Source organism: Mustela erminea, chromosome 3 (assembly GCF_009829155.1).
Source record: "Mustela erminea isolate mMusErm1 chromosome 3, mMusErm1.Pri, whole genome shotgun sequence".
Classification (NCBI taxonomy): Eukaryota; Metazoa; Chordata; class Mammalia; order Carnivora; family Mustelidae; genus Mustela; species Mustela erminea.
In genome coordinates, this window is record NC_045616.1 from 4,573,415 (window position 1) to 4,591,353 (window position 17,939).

Below are 17,939 nucleotides of genomic sequence, written 5' to 3' on the forward strand. Positions count from 1 at the left end.
ATTCCACTGGCACTGAATTGTACAGTGGCTTGTGTTTACAATTTCATCCTCACCCTACTGGTCCCCAAGGCCTTTGAGCATGAAACTCCATGTCAACTCAGCCCTCTTGGAACTTTACCTCAGAGGCATCAGATCTAACCTGCCATGTTCCTCAGCTACAATGGTCAATGGAGTTATGCTTTCAGTGAGAGCTCTGATACACAAACTTTCCATATTGGGGACCCTGGATCAAACAAACCAGACTCCACCTGGCCAGTAGAAGTAAACATTGCTGTTTGGAGCATCTCACAAGTCACAGAGTGGGAAATCCTCCATGGCCTCGTGATGCCACAATTCCATTTTGCAGTCATCATAGACACAAACTCCAGTGTGAGCAAATATCTGATATCCACACTTACTCCAGTGCTGGATATCTTGTATCAGCCACTGCACACTGGAACTGCCTTCCACTTGTCACTGCATTTAACTTTAGCTTGTGTTTACAATTCCATCCTCATCCTCCTTTTGCACATGCCCTCTTGATAGGGAATTCTTGAGCCACAACACAGCATTCTGCCTGCCCCACAGAAGAAGAAGTGCCTGGTGAGTCTGCACAGAAAACCCACGTGAGGACCCACCTGCATGGCCTTCGATGGAACCCTTATATCATAGGCCGCCATGGGCACTGAGGATCTGTCTGACACAGCCTGGGCCACGACCTCAAGATAGTCACTTAGAAAGTGGACCCTGTATCCTGCAGGAGGGACCTGCCGTGGAATGAAGCCGTCACACCTACTCAACCTGGATATTCAGGCATCTCTCCCCAGCCTGTAGCTCAAATCCCTGACTTTGGGGGAAACTGAAGCCCAGGTATACTCCTCCTTCCCGATGGCAGGACACCTGGCTGTTGAGATGGGTTTCCAATCCTCAGAGTGGAGCCAGCTGCATGGGCCATAAGACCACAGTCACTCATGGGAGGCGCCCTGGGCACAAACAAACTTTGTGACCCTCGGCATGAGCCTGCTTTCAAACAAACCCCCTCAGTAGCTGGGCCAGGTTCTGCAGAGCGGGCCTCCCAGGTTCCTAGGGCCAAATCCTCACCGTCTTTCATTATTTCCAAGCTCCAACCCAGAACCTGTCTCTTATATCCCTCTTTTGGGTGTCCCCTGAGACCGAAAAGAGCAGTCTTCCCTTCCCCCAGTGAAACAAAACTCTTGTGAACCGAGCAGAATCCCCAGAGATGAAGAATCTCCCATGGCCCCATGATCAAGCCTGCGCTACTGCCTCCATGACACCTTAATTTCAGTACAATATGAGCTGCACTCAGGGACTGCAGATCGGGCTTGTGATTACCTTGGCCCTCACCCTAACCCTAGTTCGTGTTTGCAGATTTCTGTCCCCAAAGCCCTGGCCCACATGCCCTCAGCAAGGGTCTCTGGAGCCACACTGGACAACTGTGTCTATCCTCCCAAAGGAAACTCTGCCCTTCACTATTGCCCAAACCCTGAATATTAGGAGCAAAATACAAAGCCCCTGAGCCCACCTCCATTTTGAAGAACATTCTGGACCCAAGTGAACATTCTGATACACAATGAGCACCTGCCTCCAAGCAGACATTCAAGTCAAAGGCCCTGAGTCAGAAGATTGAACCTGACATTCCTCTAGGACTTCATTGATACCCGAGCTAAAGTTTTCAGGTGCCTGTCCACAGGGGCCTGTTCCCCAATACCAACTTATATTCCAAAATGTGGTTCCTGAGCCACACAAACAAACCCCTCCTGTCCCCAGTAGGATACCTTGCTCTTGGTAGCTGTGTCCAAGATCGAGTGTAGAAGAATCCTGCATGGCCCTCTGACCAACCAACATTCTAATTTCTCCATGGATTCCAACCAACATTGTGACCCAACAGTATGAAACTCCATGTCAGTTCAAGCCGAAAGGAAATTTACCCCAGAGCCAACAGATCAAACCTGCCATGTTACTCAGCTGAAATGGATCATGGAGGTGTGCTTTCCAGGCATCCATACTGGCGAATTCTACTACCTAACATATCACATGGGGGACCCTGGAGCAAACAAACTAGACTCCACCTGTCCAGCAGAAGGAAACCTTGCTGTTTGGAGCATCTCACAAGCCCCAGCATTGGAAGTCCTCCATGGCCTCTTGACACCACCTCTCCATTTGTCGGTTATCATAGACACAGAATCAACTGTGTGCAAACATCTGACATCCTCCCTTACTCAGGTTCTAGATATCTAACAGAATCCTCTGCAGATGGAGATAGCCTTCCACTTGGCACTGAATTTAACTGTAGCGTGTGTTTACAATTCCATTCTCACCCTACTGGTCCCCAAGCCCTCTGGATATGGAATCCCAGCGTCAAAACAAGGTGTTCTGCCTTACCCATAGAAAGAAAAAGTGCCTGGTGAGTCTTCCCAGAAAACCCACATGAGGATCAACTGTGAAGCCCTCGAGGGAACCCCGATTTATAGGTTGCCCTGGCCTCTCATACAGTGTCTGTCAGAGCCTGAGCCCCGACCTAGAGTCAGCAACCCAGAGAGCGGCACCTGTATCTAACATGTGGGACTGAACATGGTCTTACTCCATAATCTCTACTCATCCTTGTTATACAGGCATCTGTCCTCAGTCCTTTACTGTAATTTTTGCTAATGGGGGAACCTGAAGCACAACAGAGAACTCCACCTTTTCCATGGCAGGAATCCTAACTGCTGGGATGGGTGTCCAACTCTCAGTTTGGAGCCTACTGCATGGCCAATGAGACCACACCCACACATGAGGACCGACTTGGGCACAAACAGGCATTGGGACCCTCAGCCTGAGCATGCTTTCAAACGAGCTTTCTCAGTCAGTTGCACCACCAGGATCCCGCATTGTAGGCCAGGGACGCTCTTAGGCCCATATCCTAACCCTCGGTGGGATATTCCAAGCATTCAGACCCAGAGCCCGTCTCTGGAATCCCTGTTTTGGGGCATGCCTAAGATGGAAAACAGCACTCTTCCCTTCCCTGGAAAACCCACCAAACTATTGGGAGACGCCAGGATCCTTAGAGAGTAAAATCTCCCATGGACTCATGGGATCACACCTGCATTCCGAGGCCATCCTGGATACAGAATCCAGATATAAAAGCCTGTGCTACTGCCTTCGCATTGCCCTAATTACAGTTCCTGATGAGCTGCCCTCCAGGTCTATGCATTGGGACTGCGATCACCTCGCCATTATCCCTAACCCGAGTTTGAGTTTGCAGACTTCTCTCCATAACCATGGCTCACATGCCCTCCAGTGTGGGGTCTTGGAGTCACACCACAGCACTGTGCGTGTCATCCCCTAGGAAACTGTACATGACACAGTTTCCCAACCCTCCAGATTAGGAGAAACCTGCAAATCCCCTGAGCACACCCCAATATTGGAGGCCACTCTGGACACAAATACAGTCTGAAACACTCTGATCACCTACATCTAGGCAGACACCCAAGTCAACTGTTCTAAGTCTGAAGATTGAACCTGCTCCTGGGACTTCATTAGAACCCTAGATTAGGTTTTCAGGCATCTGTCCTCACAGGCCTGTTCTAGAATATGAACTTATGATAAACATGTGGCCCCTGAGGCACACAACACTACATCTCCTGTCCCCAGAAGGGGACACAGCTCTTCGACCTGTGTTAAACCCTCAGGGTAGGAGAATCCTGCATGGCACCTTAGGTACCAGCACATTCTAAGATCTCCCTGGCAACAAACCAGCATTGTGACCCATCTGCAAGAGATTCAGTGTCAACTCAAGGCCTTGGAACTTCACCCCAGAGCCACCAGAAGGAACCTGCCATGTTCCTCAGCTGCAATGGTCATTCAGGGTGTGCTTTCCAGGCATCCATGTGGAAGTGCTCTGCTATCCATACTTTCCATGTGGGGGACTCTGGAGCAACAAGCCAGACTCCACCTGTCAGTATAAAAAACAACATTCCTGTTTGGAGCATCTCACAAGCATCAACGTGGGGAATCCTCCATGGCCTCTTGATCTTACCTCTCACATTTGTCGGTCATCATGGACACAACCTCAAGTGTGAACAAACTTCATTCATCCGCCCTTATTCAGGTGCTGGATATCTCGTTCGTTGGCCATCATAGATACAAACTCCAGCGTGAGCAGACATCTGACCTCGCCCATACTCAGGTGCTGGAGATCTCGAAAAAACCGCTGCACATTGGAATGGCTATGTGCTTGGCACCGAGCTTAAATGTAGCTTTTCTATTCAGACTTCTGTCCTCACACTCCTCGCCTGTAAGCCCTCCGTATTGGGAATTTGGGAGCCACAATGCAACCTTCTGCCTGCCCACCAGAAAGAAGTGCCCTATGGGTCTGTGCAGAAAATCCACATGAGGATCCACATGTATGGCCCTCTATGACACCCCAGTATAATAGGCCACCCTGTGCATACTAATGCTCTGTCTGACACAGCCCGAACCCCGACCACCTGGCAGCCACAGAGATAGTGGGCCCCATATCCTACAGGTGTGAGCTGCCTTGACCTGAGTCGTTCATCTCGAACCAACCTGGGTATTCAGGTACCTGTCCCAGAACTTAGCTCAAATTCCTGCCCATGGGGTACCCTGAAGCACAAAAGAGTACTCATCCTTCCCCATGGCAGGAAAACTAAATGTTGAGATGGTTGTCTAACCCTCAGATTGGGATCCAGGTTCATGGAAAAAGAAACAGCGCCCACCCAGGATGAGAAGCTGGGCACAAACTAGCATTGTGACCCTCACCCTGAGATCCATTTCCAACAAGCCCCTGTGGGAGCTGGACCAGGATCCCACAGAGCGGGCCTGTCAGGCCCCTAGGCCCACATCCTAAGCCTTGGTGGGGTTGCCCAGGCACCAGGACCCAGAACCCATCTCTGGAATCCATGTTTTGAAAGAAACCCCAACACATTTAAACGTGGTCTCCTCTTCCCCAGTAAGACACCAAACTCTTGGGTGCCAGGCAGAAACCCCAGATAGGAAGAAACTCATATGGACACATGAGGGCACCCATTCATTCCATGGCCATTCTAGACACAATCCAGACAGAAAATCCCTTGCTGCTGCCTCCCAGCCGCCCGTATTTCAAATGCGAGGAGCTGCCCTCAGGCTCTGCAGATCAAGCCTGCCATCACCTCGCCCCTACTTGTACCCGATTTTGTGTCTGAAGATTTTGTCCCAGATCCCTGAACCACATGCCCTCCAGGATGAGGCCTCCAGAACCACAGCACATCACTGGGCCTGCTCTCCGGAGGAAACTCTGCCCGTCTCAGTTGCCCAAACCCTCCACATTAGGAGAAACCTGCAAGGCCCCTGAGCTCACCCCAATTTCACAGGCCACTGTGGAAAAAATGCACTGTCTGACACAGCCTCAGCACCTACCTCCAGGAAGACACACAGGTCAATGGTGCTGAGTCCGAAGATTGAATCTGTCATGCCCCTAGGACCACATCAGAACCCTAGCTCAGGTTTTCAGGCTTCTTTCCCCAGAGGACTGTTCTGGAAAACCAATATATGGTCCAACCTGTGGTCCGTGAAACATACAAGAGAACCCCTCCTGTCCCGAGAAGGAAACCTTTCTCCTGGGAACTGGGTCTAACCCTTAGGATAGGAAAATCCAGCATGGCCCCAGGACCTCCACTACATTCTAAGGTCTCGCTGGACATGAAGCAGCATTGGGACCCGTTAGACTGAGAACTTCTGTCAACTCAGATCACTTGGAACGTGGAACCAGAGACAGCGGATCAAGCCTTCCCTGTTCCTCGGCTGCAATGGTAACGCAAGGTGGGCTTCCCAGGCCTCCATTCAGAGATCTGTGCTATCGAGTCTTCCATATGGGGGAACCTGGAGCCCTCTAAGTGGACTTCCCCTGTTCCGCATTAGGACACCTTGCTGTTTGGAGCAGCTCACAAGCTCCAGCTCGGGAAAACCTCCAAGTCTTCTTGAGAAAACCCCACCATTCGTTGGCCATCATGGATAGAAACTCCAGTGTGTGCAGACATCTGACCCTCGACCATACTCAGGTGCTGGAGATCTCGAAACAACCTCTATACATTGGAAAAGCCATGTGCTCGGCACTGAGCTTAAGCTTAGCTTGTGTTTTCAGCCTTTCGTCCTCAGAGTCCTTGCCTGCAAGCCCTCCTTATTGGGAATTCTGGAGCCAAAACGCAGCCTACTTCCTGCCCACCAGAAAGAAGAAGTGCCCTGTGGGTCTGCGCAGAAACCCCACATAAGGATCCGGTTGCACAGCTCTCCACAGAACCCCAATATTGTAGGCCGCCCTCTGCCCGAATGCTCTGTCTGACACAGCTCGAGGCCCAACCTCCGGTCAGCCACCCAGACAGTGGGCCCCATATCTGGCAAATGGGTCTTGCCTTGTCCCGAGGCCATCATCTTGAAGCAACCTGGGTAATCAGGTACCTGTCCCAGACTTAGCTCAAATTCCTGCCCATGGGGGACCCTGAAGCAGAAATGAGTACGACTCCTTCCCCATGGCAGGAAAACTGAATGATGAGATGACAGTCCAACCCTCAGAGTGGGAGCCAGGTGCATGGCCCATGAGACCACGCTGACTCCGGATGGGAAGCTGGGCACAAACAAGCATTGTGACCCTCACACTAAGAACCATTCCAAGTAGCCCCCTTGCGAGCTGGACCAAGAGCCCACAGAGCGGGCCTGTCATGCTCCTAGGCCCAAATCGCCAGCCTTGGTGGGGTTATCCAGGTGCCCAGACCCAGAACCCATCGCTGGAATGCCTGTTTGGATGGGACCCCTGAGATGGAAAACCACTCTCTCCCCTTCCCCCAGAAAGACACCAAACTCTTGGGTGCCAGGCAGAATTCTCAGAGAGGTAGAATCTCCCATGGACCCATGAGGACACCTCTCCATTCTGTGGCCATCCTAGACACACAATCCAGACAGAAAAGCCTGTGTTCCTGCCTCCCGGCCATCCGAAATTCAAACCCTGAGCAGCTGCCCTCAGGGTCTGCAGATCGAGCCTGCCATCACCTCCCCCCCCCAACTCTTACCCAAGTTTGTGTCTGAAGACTTTGGTCCCAAAACCCTGACCCATATGCACTCCAGGATGGGGCCTCCAGAACCATATCACATCACTGGGCCTGCTCTTCTGAGGAAACTCTGCCCGTCTCAGTTTCCCAAGCCCTCCAGATTAGTGGAAACCTGCAAGGCCCCTAAGCCCACCCCAGTTCCATAGGCCGCTCTGGAAAAATGCACAGTCTGACACAGCCTCAGAACATACCTCCAGGAAGACATGCAGGTCAAAGGGAAGGGATGAATGCCCTAAGACCATGGTGGGTCCAAGGTGCTGGGTGTGCGGGCAGCTCTCTCGGTTTCTGTCAGAAAGTCTGGGCTCAGGCTATGTAAGACAGAGCATTAGTGCTTAGGGTAGCCTATGCAATTGGGGTGTTGCTGAGGGATGAGCAGGTTGACCCTCCTTTTGGGTTTCTGGGCAACGCCATAGACAATTTCTTACTTCCGGTTTGCAGGCACAGTGCTTCGTTTTGGCCCCAGTATTCCCAATCAGGGAGGCTTGAGGGCCAAGAATGTGAGGACAGAAGTCTGAAAACACAAGCTAGGGTGATGTTTGGGGCCAAGGGCATAACAGGACAACTCTGCAGAGGCTGAATCGAGATCTCCAGCATCTGAGGTAAGGGTGAGGACCACACGTTGGCTGAGGCTGGAGTTTGTGTCCATCATGGCCCGTTCATGAAGCGGTGGCCTCATGAGACCAAGGTTTTCCCACGCTGAGTTAGTGAGTTGCTCCAAACCACAAGGTTTTCTGCTGCGGCGCAGTCCAGTCCTGTTGGATGGCCCCAAGACTTCCCATACGGAAGGACTGGAGAGCAGGGTTCAAAGGATGGATGCCTGTACAGAATACCTCGCATTCACATTGGCTATTAGAGACAAGACATGTTTGATCTGCTGACTCTGGGGCGAGCTGCCCAGGGGTATGAGTTGAAATGGACTCTCCTGAGGAATGGTCATAATGTGGTTTTGTGTCCATGGAAACCTTAGAATGTGCTGATGGTTCAGGGACCCTGCAGAATTCGCCTATCTGAAGGGTTTGATACAGCTCCAAAAAGGAAGCTCCCCAAGTGGAGACGAGAAAGGTTCTGTTTGGTGCCTCAGAAAAGTTCCAGATGCTGGTCTTCAAAACCAGGCCTCTGAGGAGAGAAACCTGGAAACCAAAGATAGGGTTCAGATTAGGGCCTAGGGGCCTGTATTTTTCAATCTTCTGTCTCTGGGGACACTCTTTGAGTGTCTAAGTGAAGATAGTTGCTGAGCTGGTGTCAGAGTGCCCCTCTTAGTCCAGGGCAGCCTACAATATTGGGATGGCCTTGGGGGCCTTGGAGATTGCTCCTAATCTATAGGGTTGTGGCCAATGGATTGGGTACAGTTTCCTTGGAGAAGACAGGTGCAGTCCTTCCGTGTGGCTCCATAGTCCCTAGCCTGGAGGGTGTGTTGGTCTGGGCTGTGGGTACAAAAGTCTGAAACACAAACTTGGCTTGGGTGTGGCACCGAGGATATGGCAGGTCGGATCTACAGACCAGGAGAGGAGATCCTCGGCTATTGAAAGAAAGGCGAGTGGGAGGCGGTCCTTCAGGCTTTTGTCTCTGGATGTTGTGTCCAGGATAGCTGTGGATTGTAGGGTGGCCTCAGGGACTATGGACGAGTCTCCCTCTCTGGGGATTTGGCCCAGCTCCCAAGAGTTTGGTCATTTTGTAGGAAGGCTGGAGTCCTGTTGTCTGGTTCATGTGTCTTTCCAAGAGAGGGATTCCAGAGCAGAGCCCCAGGTATGGGCGACTGGAAAACTCGAACTCTGGTGAGGATTGGGAGCATAGTGGCTTGGCAAGCTCCATATGTGGGCTCTTGGTCCCGCTCCTGAGAGGCCTTACTTCGACATGGGGCTCATGCTGAGTGTCACAATGCGAGTTTGTGCCCACGTTGGTACTCAAGTTTGGGCATGGCCTCAGGGGCTATGAAAGTTTCTCCTACCCTGAAGGTATGACTGCATGCCAACAGCAAGCTTTGCAGCCATGGGGAAGTAGGAGTTCTGATTTGTGCTTCAGGTACCCACCTGTGCAGGGATTTGATATAATGTCTAGGTTCAGATGTCTGAAAACCCAGGTTGGGAAGAGATGATGGCCTAAGGCCATGGCGTGTCCGATGTACTGGCTGTGAAGTCAGCTGTCTCCTTGTCTCTCGGGTCGTCTGGGCTCAGGCTGTGTCAGACAGAGCATTAGTTCCCAGGGCAGCCTATCCAATTGGGGTACGGTCGAGGTCCAAGCAGGCAGATCCTCATTTGGGGTTTTTGGAGAGCCCCATAGAGCAACATTGTTCATCTGGTGGGCAGGCAGAGGGCTGTGTTGTGGTTCCGGAATTCCCAGTCTGGAGGGCTTTTTGGCCAGGAGTGTGAGGAAGGAAGTCTGAAAACACAAGCTAACGTGAGGTTTGGGGCCAAGGGCACGACAGGCCCACTCTGTAGAGGCTGAATCAAGATATCCTCCATCTGAGGTCAGGGCGAGTATCAAACATTGCCTCAGGCTGGAGTTTGTGTCCATGATGGCCCCTTACTGAAGGGAGTGGTGCCATCATGAGGCCAGAGACGTTTCCCTATGCTGGGAGTTGTGAGCTGCGCCAAACCTCAAGGTTTCCTTCTGCAGGACAGTCGAGTCCTATTGGATGGTTCTAAGACACCCCATACGGAAAGACTCGAGAGCAGGGGTCTAAGCATGGATGCCTGGAAATGCCACCTCACATTCCAATTGACTGGTCGGGATAAGTCAGGATCAATCTGCGGGATCTTGAGCGAGCTACCCAGAGGGTTTAGTTGTAATAGACTCTCCTAAGGATGAGTCATAATGTGGGTTGGTGGCCATGGAGACCTTGGATTGTGGCGGTGGCTCAGGGTCTTTGCAGAATTCTCCAACCTAAAGGGTTTGACGGAACTCCAACAAGGCAGCTGCTCATGTGGAGATGGGAGGTGTTCTGTTTGGTGCCTCAGGAGAGCCCCATATGCTGGTCTTCGAACCCAGGCCTCTGAGGAGTGATGCCTGGAAACCAAAGCGAGAGTTCAGATTAGGGCCTAGGAGCTTGCGCGGTTCAATCTTCTGTCTCCGCAGACATCTTTCTGCATGTCTGCGTGGAGGTAGTTGCAGCTTGTGTTAGAATGCCGCTGTTTGTCCAGAGCGGCTTACAGTAGTGGGATGTCCTCGGGGGTCTTGAGGTTTCTCCTATTCTGTAGCGTTGTGGCCCATGGAATGGGCAAAGTTTCCTAGGAGAGAACAGGCATAGTCCTGTGGTGTGGCTCCAAAGGCCCCAGCCTAGAGGCTGTATGGGCCAGGGCTGTGGGGACAGAAGTCCGAAAACACTACCTCGGCTCAGGTTTAGCGCCGAGGTTATGGCAGGCCTAATCTATAGACCATGAGGGGATGTCCTCCCAATATGAAAGGAGGGCGAGTGGGAGGTGGTCACTCAGGCTTTTGTCTCTGGATGTTGTGTCCACAATGGCCGTTTAAAGTATGGTTGGCCTCATGCGCTGTGGAAGAGTCTCCCTCTCTTGTGATTTGCCCAGCTCCCTAGAGTCTGGGGTCGAAGTGAGGAGTCCTGCTTTCTGCCTCAAGTGTCCCCCCAAGTAGAGGGATTCTAGAGCAGAGCAGTGGGTATTGACAACTGGAATACCCACCCTCTGGTTAGGCTTGGGGGCCTATGGGCCAGGTAAACCCCATATGCGAGCTATTGGTCCAGCCACTGAGAGGCGTTACTTGAATACTGGACTCACACTGAGGGTCACAATGCGTGTGTGTGTGCCCAAGGCGGCCCTCAGCATGGGCGTGGCCTCATATGTCATGCAGATTTCGCCTACACTGAAGGTTTGACTCTCTGCCAACAGCAGGTTTTTTGCCATGGGGAAGGAGGAGTTCTGGCTCATGCGTCAGGTTCCCCCCTGTGCAGGGATTGGAGATAAGGTCTAGGTTCCGATGCCTGAAAACCCAGGTTGGGAAGGGATTATGGTCCAAGGCCATGGCGGGTCAGATGTCCTGGGTGTGCGGCCAGCTGTCTCAGTGTCTGTTGGAAGGTCTGGGCTCAGGCTATGTAAGACAGAGCATTAGGGCTTAGGATAGGATAGTCTATGCAATTGAGATGTTGCCATGGGCCTAGCAGGTTAATCCTCATTTGGGGTTTCTGGGCAACACCATAAACAATTTTTTTTTTCTGGTGGGCAGGCAGAGTGCTTATTTTTGGCCCCAGAATTCCCAGTCGGGAAGGCTTGTGTGCCAGGGTTGTGAGGAGGGAAGTCTTAAGACACAAGCTAGGGTGAGGTTTGGGGCCAAGGGCGCGACAGGCCTACTCTGCAGAGGCTGAGTCAGGATCTCTTGCATCTGAAGTCAGGGTGAGGATCAAATGTTGGCTGAGGCTGTAGTTTCTGTCCATGATGGCCCCTTCATAATGGGGAGTGGGGCAGCACGAGGCCATGGAGATTTTCTCTCGAAGGAAGTTGTGAAATGCTCCAAACTGCAAGAATTCCTTCTGCGGGACAATTGAGACCTGTTGGATGACTTGAGTACGTTCCATAAGGAATGACTCCAAAGCAGGGTTCTAAAGACTGATGCCTCTCAAGCCCACTTCACATTCATATTGTCTCCTAATGACAAGACAGGTTCAATCTGCTGGCTGGGGGAGGAACCGAGGAGGCTGAGTTGAAATGGACTCTCCTGAGGATGAGTCTTAATGTGGGTTTGTGTCCATGGAGACCATGGAATGGGGCGGTGGCACTGGGGCCCTGAAGGATTCTCCTAACTGGAGGTTTTGACACAGCTCCAATGCATAAGTTTCCCATGTAGAGGCGATATTTGTTCTGATGGATGCCTCAGTTAACCCCCAAAGGCTGATGTTGGAAACCAGTCCTCTGAGGAGAGATGGCTGGAAACCAAAGCAATGGATCCATTAGTGGCTAGGGGCCTGTCCGGTTCAATCTTCTTCTTTGGGGACATCTGTCTACGGGTCTGAGTGGAGGTAGTTGCTCAGCTTGTATCATTTGCCCCTGTTTGTCCTGGGTGGCCTACACTATTCGGATGGCCTCAGGGACTTTCAATGTCTCCTAATTTGTATGGTTTTGGCCAATGGAATGGGCAGAATTCCCTTGGAGGGGGCAGACACAGTCCTGAGGTATGGCTCCAGATGCCCCTGTATGTAGTGTGTGTGGGACAGGGCTCTGGGGACAGAAATCTGAAAACACAAACTCGGTTTAGGTATGGGGACGTAGGTATGTCAGACCTGATCTACAGACCGTGAGGAAAATTCTTTGAGATATGAACAAAGGGTGAGTGGGAGGCACATGCTCAGGTTTTTGTTTCTGGATTTTGTGTCACTGATGGCCGTGGAATGTCAGGATGGCCTTAGGGGCCATGGACGAGTCTCTCTTTCTGGCGATTTGGCCCTATCCCAAGAGTTTGGGATCACTCTTTGTGAGGGGAGGAGACCTTTCTGTTTTTATACCTCAGGTGTGCCCCCAAAAGGGGGATTAAAGAGCAGAGCCCTGGGGATGGGCGATTGGACAACCTGAACTCTGGTTAAAACTGTGGACCTAGGGGCATCACAAGCCCCATGTGTGGGCTCTTGGTCCAGCCACTGAGAGGACATAATTGAGGACAGGGCTCACACTGAGGGTCACAAAGCATGTTTGTGCCCAAAACGGCCCTCAAGCATGTGCCACACTGTTATCTGCTACACCGAATGTTGGACAACATGGCAACCACGAGATTTCTTGCCATGGGGAAAGAGGAGTTCTGATTTCTGCATCACATTCACTGCTGGGCTGTGATTGGAGATAAGTTCTAGGTTCTGAAGTCTGAAAACCGAGATTGGAAAGAGATGAGGACCTAGGGCATGGTGGGTCTGAATGTGCTCAGTGTGCGGCCTGCTGTCTGGGTGTGGGTCGGGAGGTCCAGGCTCAGGCTGTGTCAGAAAGGGCATTAGTGCCCAGGGTAAACTGTATAATTGGGGTATAGTCGAGTGGCATGCAAGTTGATCCTCATCTGTGGTTTCTGGGTAGCCCCAGAGGGGCTGTTTTCTTCCTGAGGGCAGGCAGATTGCTGCATTGTGGCTCCGGATTTCCCAGACTGGAGGGCTTGTGGGCCAAAAGTGTGAGGACAATAATCTGAGAACACAAGCTAGGCATAGGTTTTGAAGCGACAGCATGGCAGGCACACTCTGCATAGCTGAATTGAGATCTGGTGCATCTGAAGTCAGGGCGAGTGTCAGATGTTGGCTCAGGTTGGAGTTTCTGTCCATGATGGCTCCTTCATGAAGGGGGGTGCATCACGAGGCCATAGAGGTTGTTCCACGATGGGAGTTGTGAGATGCTCCAAACCACAAGGATGCTTTCTGCGTGAAAATTGAGACCTGTTGGATGGCTCCAGGACGTCCCATACGGAACGACTCAAGAGCAGTGCTCTAAGGATGGATGCCTGGGCAACCCACCTTGCATTCCAATTGTCTCCTAGTGACAAGACAGATTTGATCTGCTGGTTCTGGGGGAGCAACCGAGGGGGATGAGTTGAAATGGACTCTCCTGAAGATGGGTTATTATATGGTTTTGTGTCCATGCAGACCATGGAATGGAGCGGTGGCACCAGGGCCCTGAAGGATTCTCCTAACCGGAGGTTTTGACACAGCTTGAAAGAGCACGTTTCCCATGTGGAGAAGAGCTATGTTCTGATGGGTGCCTCAGGAAACCCCCATATGCTGATATTGGAAACCAGGCCTCTGAGGAGAGATGCCTGGAAACCAAAGCAATGGGTCTGATTAGGGCCTAGGGGCCTATTCGTTCCAACCTTCTTCTCTGGGGACATCTGACTACGTGTCTGAGTGGAGGTAGGTGCTCAGATGTAGTCAGACTGCCCCTGTTTGCCCTGGGTGGCCTACACTATTGGGATGGCCTCAGGGTCTTTGGAGTTTTCTCCTAATTGGTACGGTTCTTGCCAAAATAATGGGCAGAATTCCCTCTGAAAGGACAGACACAGTCCTGAGGTGTACCTCCAGGGGTCCCAGCCTGGAGGGTGTGTGCACAAGGACTGTGAGGACAGAAGTCTGAAAACACAATCTCAGCTTGGGTTTGGGGACATCCTTATGGCAGGACCGATCAACAGACCGTGAGGAGAACTCCTCAGGATACGAGCAAAGGGCAAGTTTGAGGAGCTTGCTTCAGCTTTTTTCTTTGGATTTTGTGTCACCGAAGGCCGTGGAATGTCCGGGTGGACTCATGGGCCATGGAAGAGTCTCCCTCTCTAGGGATTTGGCCCGATTCCAAGAGTTTGGGGTCATTTTGTGGGATGGGAGGAGTCCGTTCTGTTTTCTCAACACAGGTGTTCCACTAAAAGAGGGATTCCCGAGCAGAGCCCTGGGGAAGGGCGTCTGCACAACCCGACCTCTGTTTAAGAATGGGGGCTTAGGGGCATGGCAAGCCCCATATGCGGGCTCTTGGCCCAGCCACTAAGAGGCCTTACTTGAGGACAGGGCTCGGGCTGAGGGTCACAATGCGTGTTTGTGCCCAACGCTGCATTCAAGCATGGGCGGGGACTCATGAGCCACACTGGTTTCTCCTACACTAAATGCTGGACAACATGCCAACCACAAGGTTTCTTGCCATGGGAAAGGAGGAGTTCTGATTCCTGCATCAATTTCACCCCTGGGCAGTGATTGGAGATAAGGTGTAGGTTCTGAAGCCTGAAAACCATGGTTGGGAAGAGATGACAATCAAAGTCCATGGCTGGTCCCCATGTGCTCAGTGTGGGAACACCTGTCTTTGAGTCGGTCAGGAGGTCTGGGCTCAGGCTGTGTCAGATACAGAATTAATTCACTACTAGACTATGTATTGGGGTATAGTCAAATGGCATGCTGGTTGATCCTCATTTTGCATTTCTGTGTAGCCCCAGAGGGCAATGTTTTTGTTCTTTATGGGAGGCAGAGTGCTGCATTGTGGCTCTGGATTTGCCAAACTGGAGGGCTTATGGGCCAGGAATGTGAGGACAGAAGTCTGAGAACACAAGCTGGGCATAGGTTTCTGGGCGAGGGCACGGAAGGCACACTCTGCAGAGCTGAATCGAGATCTTGTGCATCTGAAGGCAGGGCGAGGATCAAACGTTGGATCAGGTTGGAGTTTCGGTCCATGATGGCCCCTTCATTAATGGGGCTGGGGCAACACGAAGCCATGGAGTTTTTCCCTTGAGGGAGTTTTGAGATGCTCCAAACCACAAGGATTCCTTCTGTCGGAAAATCGAGACCTGTTGGATGGCTCCAGGACATCCCATACGGAATTAATCCAGAGCTGGGTTCTATAGACTGATGCCTGTGAAACTCGCCTCACATTCCAATTATCTCCTAGTGACAACACAGTTTCGATATGCTTGCTCTGGGGGAGCAACCGAGGGGGCTGAGTTTAAATGGAGTCTCCTGAGGATGGGTCCTAATGTGGGTTTGTGTCCATGGCGACCTTGTAATGGGGTGGTGGCACCGGGGCCCTGAAAGAATCTCCTAACTGGAGGTTTTGACACAGCTCCAATGTGCAAGTTTCCCATGTGGAGATGAGATTTGTTCTGATGGGTGCCTCAGGAAACCCCCATATCCTGTTATTGGAAACCAGGCCTCTGAGGAGAGAAGCCTGGAAACCTAAGCAATGGATCCAATTACGGCCTAGGAACCTATTCATTCCAATCTTCTTCTCTGGGGACATCTGTCTACAGGTCTGAGTGGAAGTAGGTGTTCAGATGGAGTCAGATTGCCGCTGTTTGTCTGGGGCGGTCTACACTATTGGGATGGCCACGGGGACTTAGGAGGTTTCTCCTAATTTGTATGGTTATGGTCAAAGGAACGGGCAGAATTCCCTTTGAGGCGACAGGGACAGTCCTGCGATGGGGCTCCAGGTGCCCCAGCCTGGAGGGTGTGGGGGCCTGAGCTGTGGGGACAGAAGTCTGAAAACACAAACTTGGCTTAGGTTTGGGGACGTAGGTATGGCAGGCCCGATCAACAGACCGTGAGGAGAACTCTTCAGGATATGAGCAAAGGGCAAGTTTGAGGCGGTTGCTCAGGCTTTTGTCTTTGGATTTTGTGTCACTGAAGGCCGTGAAATGTCCAGGTGGACTCATGGGCCATGGACAAGTCTCCCTCTCTAGGGATTGGGAAGGATCCCAAGAGTTTGGGGTCATTTTGTGGGATGGGAGGAGTCCGTTCTGTTTTCTCAACACAGGTGTTTCACAAAAAGAGGGATTCCCGAGCAGAGCCCTGGGGAGGGGCGTCTGCACAACCCGACCTCTATTTAAGAATGCGGGCCTAGGGGCATGGAAAGCCCCATATGCGGGCTCTTCGCCCAGCCACTGAGAGGCCTTAATTGAGGACAGGGCTCACGCTTAGGTTCACAATGCACGTTCGTGCACAGCGTTGCTTCAAGCATGGGCGGGGACTCATGAGCCACACTGGTTTCTCCGACAGTGAACGCTGGACAACATGCCAACCACAAGGTTTCTTGCCATGGGAAAGGAGGAGTTCTGATTTCTGCATCACTTTCACCCCTGGGCAGTGATTGGAGATAATGTCTAGGTTCTGAAGCCTGAAAACCATGGTTGGGAAGAGATGACAACCAAAGTCCATGGCTGGTCCCCATGTGCTCAGTGTGGGAACACCTGCCTGTGAGTCGGTTGGGAGTTCTGGGCTCAGGCTGTGTCAGATGGAGGATTAGTGCCTGGGGTAGACTATATAATTGAGGTACAGTCGAGTAGCGTGCAGGTTGATCCTCATTTGGGGTTTCTGGGTTGCCTCAGAGGGCAAAGTTTTTCTTCTGGAGGGCAGGCAGAGTGCTGCATTGTGGCTCTAGAATTTCCAAACTGGAGGGTTTGTGGGCCAGGAGTGTGAGGATGGAAGTCTGAGAACACGAGCTGGGCATAGGATTCAGGCGAGGGCACGGAAGGCACACTCTGCAGTGCTGAATCGAGATCTCATGCATTTGAAGGCAGGTGAGTCTGCCCAGTACTACACATGAAGATCAATCTACTTGGCCATTGAGGGAACCCCGATCTATAGGCTAACCTGGCCACTAGTGCTGTGGCTGACAGAGCCTGAGCCCCGACCTCATGTCAGCCACCCAGAGGGCAGGTCGTATATCCAGCATGTGAGACAGGCCGTGGCCCAGGGCCGTCATCTCTATCCATCCTTGGTATTCAGGCATCTATCCCCAGACCTTTCCTGGAATCCGTACCAATGGGGGATCCTGAAGCACAATAAAGAATTCCTCCTTCTGCATGGCATAATTCCTGGAAGTTGGGAAGGGTGTCCAACACTCAGTGTGGGAGGCAGCTGCATGCCCAGTGAGACCACACCCACTCCTGAGGGCCGTCCTTGGCACAAACTGGCATTTTGACCCTAAGCTTGAGCATGTTTTCAAACAAACACTCTCATTTGCACCTCCAGTATCATGCACCAGGCCAGTACACCCTAGGCCCAAATCCTAACCCTTGGTGGGATTTTCCAGGGACACAGACATAGAGCCCCTCTCTTGAATCCCTGTCCTGGGGCACTCCTAAGATGAAAAACAGCACTCTTGCCTTCCTCGAGAAAGCCACAAAACAATTGGGAGTATCCAGGATGCTTGAGAGGAAAAATCTCCAATGGACCCATGAGACCACACCTGCATTTGGAGAACATCCTGGAAATTCAATCCAGATATAATAGCCTGCTACCGCCTTCGAGTCACCTGATTTACAATTCCTGACGTGCTGCCCTCCAGGTCTATGTATTGGGTCTGTGATCACCTTGCCACTAACCCTAACCCGAATTTGTGTTTGCAGACTTGTCTCCAAAAGCCTTGGCTCACATGCCCTCCCGGATGGGGTCTCTGGAGCCACACCACA

General features: G+C 51.9%; 1 long non-coding RNA gene across 1 annotated transcript in view; it reads left to right on the forward strand.

Moving 5' to 3' along the window:
• LOC116585842 overlaps positions 1-16,161 on the forward strand; it is a 224,432-nt gene extending 208,271 nt beyond the window's left edge. Inside the window, exon 3 of the long non-coding RNA XR_004283785.1 lies at positions 16,075-16,161. This is a non-coding gene — a long non-coding RNA (uncharacterized LOC116585842). The remainder of the gene's footprint in view (positions 1-16,074) is intronic.
• Positions 16,162-17,939: the final 1,778 nt, after the last annotated feature.